This window comes from Aegilops tauschii, chromosome 6 (genome assembly GCF_002575655.3).
Source record: "Aegilops tauschii subsp. strangulata cultivar AL8/78 chromosome 6, Aet v6.0, whole genome shotgun sequence".
NCBI lineage: Eukaryota > Viridiplantae > Streptophyta > Magnoliopsida > Poales > Poaceae > Aegilops > Aegilops tauschii.
Window position 1 is genome coordinate 149,313,460 of NC_053040.3, and position 3,188 is coordinate 149,316,647.

Sequence of the window (3,188 nt, forward strand, 5' to 3'; positions counted from 1 at the left end):
CAAAAAGATGAAGGGACAGAGGTGACTAATTCCCCATCTCATTTGGGGCAGAAAACGAATCGACATCTCGATGTGATACAGCCCTTTCCATTTTCGTTGGGAAAGAACGTCGAAGTCCATCCGAACCCTCCAATGAAGAAATAAGAGGAGAGCAAAGCGCCAATGGCGCGCGAAGCGCATGCGGAAGGGGCACGGAGAAATAAAGAAGTGTGGGGGAGAAGCAGCCGAGCTCATTCCCTTCGCTTCCTGGGCCCAAAGCAGTGCTTTGTTTCCTGGCCAAATCAAGGATTTGGGGCTGATTGCAAAAGATATCTGAATAGAAAGATAGATCCATCCATCTATCCAGATATCTAAAAAAGAATCGATTTCGATTTCATGAAACCTTTGATTCAAAGAACTGCGCTTAGCCCCCCCGCTCATGAAACGGCTCTGCTGCAATGGATGGCAGAGGGTCCGTAGTACCCGAAGCACTAGAGTGATCCAGTAGCCGGGAAGGGGCCTAGAAGTGCCTACTACTACACCACACTACACTTGGCTCTACACATTTACAGAGCTTACCCCTGTCCAGTGTCTGGCAGAACGTTGGGGGCTTCAATCGTCGACTCGTTCTCCCCATCTCAGCCCAGGCTAACGGAGCCTGACTTATTCAGGGGAGAGAGTGGAGCCTATCGAAGCACTCTTGAGAGTAAGATCCTTGGCTCCTCTTCATTCTCTACAGGGGTCTCTGCCCACATGGAAGCGGGGCAGAGATGGATAAGATCAAACACGGGAATAAGAAGCATTTGAAATGCCTTTTTGATCATTTTGATAGAGGGGGATGGATAAAGTGGGCAAAACAGACTCACATTTTGCAATCGAAAAGATGGGTTCCTTTTTCGTCTCGACAAAGAAAGAATCATCTTGAAAACGCTCCTAACCCCTTCGTAGGGCCGTGTATAGTAAGTGATCCGAACCTGCCCGGAGCGAGCCCCCCTTAGAGGCAAGTGAAGTTGGTGAGCCGTATGATGGGCAACTATCTCCTGCGGTTCGGAGAGGACTCAGCTGTTAGTTAGTACCCCCTTGGTTTCGGGGTGGACCCTTTCACTCTATTTTATTATATACGCTTAGCGAAAAGAATGTTTTTTGATAGACCTAGGACATGGATTCTATATGAACCAATGGATCGTGACAAGTCGTTACTACTAGCAATGACTTCCTCTTTCATTACTTCATCCTTTCCATATCCCTCTCCCTTGTTCGATCTTACTCATCAAATGGCACTCAGTTCATATCTGTAAGTTCGTTCGATCATTGACAATGTTCAAAGAAAGGGTGGGCCATTCACCATGAAGGCTAAAAGCGAGATAGGCTTTACTGGACATTTTCGCTTACAAAGGCGAAGACAATTCCGCGTTTTTTCAGCCGATTCTCCGAAATTTAAGACAATTATCCTCACTCAAACTTCAAAAAGTCCTTTTTTCTGATGTAAATTCTGTCTGTCTCCTTTGTCCTTCCTAACGCTAGTCTAGTCTCCGATTAAAGGATTGATACGGGCGTGCTTCCTTGCAGAGGGTTGTTTTAGACACCTACCCACCAGAAACTTCGCTTTGCCACCCAGGTATAACCAAAGCCTTCCACAAAGGAATATTTACTACTGGGTCCATCATGTGTCCAGATACCGATGCATCCCTTGCCGTTTCCCCATCGGCTGAAGTTGGATCAAAGTCCCCGGACGCGAATGCTCATTATAGAAAGAACTAGGCCTACTTAGGTAAACAGGCACCCCATCACTACCGTAGTAGTTGAAATCTCTAACTTAGGTGCGTTTGCCCATTACTTCTACCCATCTACGCGATTCTGAGATCCAGCCATTGGAACTGAGAGATCCCCGCTGTTTGACCTACTCAAGTAGGCTTTCTATTGAATATCCACCCGTGGTAATTGCTTGACTGGTAGAAGCACCAAGCTTTGGTACTATAGTCGTACTCGAGACCCTATTGAGCTGCTTAGTCTTCTCCTTTCTTTGATGATCTTCAACACATCTATTTGAATTCCCTGCGAGTGAAGTATTTCTCGTATGGAGAAAAACCTCTTGAGCGCTATCTGATCTTATTTTTGTATTTCAAATATGGGACCTGCCTTTTTAATGGGACATCCCGGCAACAGGCCTACTCATGCATGTGGCCAAGTACTCGACCAATCCTCGGAGCGAAGGGATGAACGAATTCTCGAGGTCTGGTTCATTGAGGTCAGCATCACATGAAACCTTTAGCACTTCCGTTCGATATTGGATGGAGTATGGCTGGAAGGTCAGCCTAGCTAGTCTTGTCAATCGGCCCTGACTCGTCTTCTCCTTGGTACCTACCGCTATTGAACTTCGGTACCTATATTCCTGAAACAAGACAGACCTTCATGAAGACCTTCTATTTTGGAATAAGATCGGACATTTCCACATTGAGGTGAAATTACATATGAGGAAAATAATCCTGGACTACGAAAGCTGCCCTTGTGTGGTAGAACCAGGTCTTCCACCAGGCGGTCAGCCAAGTACTGAAGCCCCTATCTTGATATAGAATAGAAGTGAGTTCACACTAAAAATAGAAGAAGCCCTATGATTTTTTAGCCCTGCTATCAATCACTTCGGTAAAGGGATCGAAAGATTATGGTCTGAAATAGAGATTTGAGAGTCCCTCGTGTGAGTACGTGCTGAAGAGCAAGGAGTGAAAGTGCGTTCATCTTTCTTTCTGCTAGTTGTTTCCTGCTAATAGTGATTAGTGAGTGCCCCATACATAGCCAATGTCCGCCCGTGTTCACATCCAGTCTTCTCTGTACACTAGTGCAGCTTCCAGCTCTATGCTATGTATGGTAGTCGTTTGACTCGGGAATCCCTGATAAAAGCTTTTAGTCCGTGCCTGGCAGTTTCAGCCGTGGTCCAGTCCAGCAGCCTCTTTTCGATCCAAGAGTCGCATGAGAAGAAAGCTTCCGGTTAGCTTCAGTTAGTGTTAGTTAAATAGAACGGGAACCTCATAACTATGCCAAGCCCGATCTTGGTTCCAATGCTGCAGAGAAAGGTTATGGGTAAAAAGAAGGTCTTTATCCTGGTGCTGCGGAGACCGGTGTTGCTGATCGAACTCATTTTCTTTCGAGGAGATCGAAAATCTCTGAATTTCTGCGAAACGAATTTACATATTTATTGCGAGGGGCTTTGA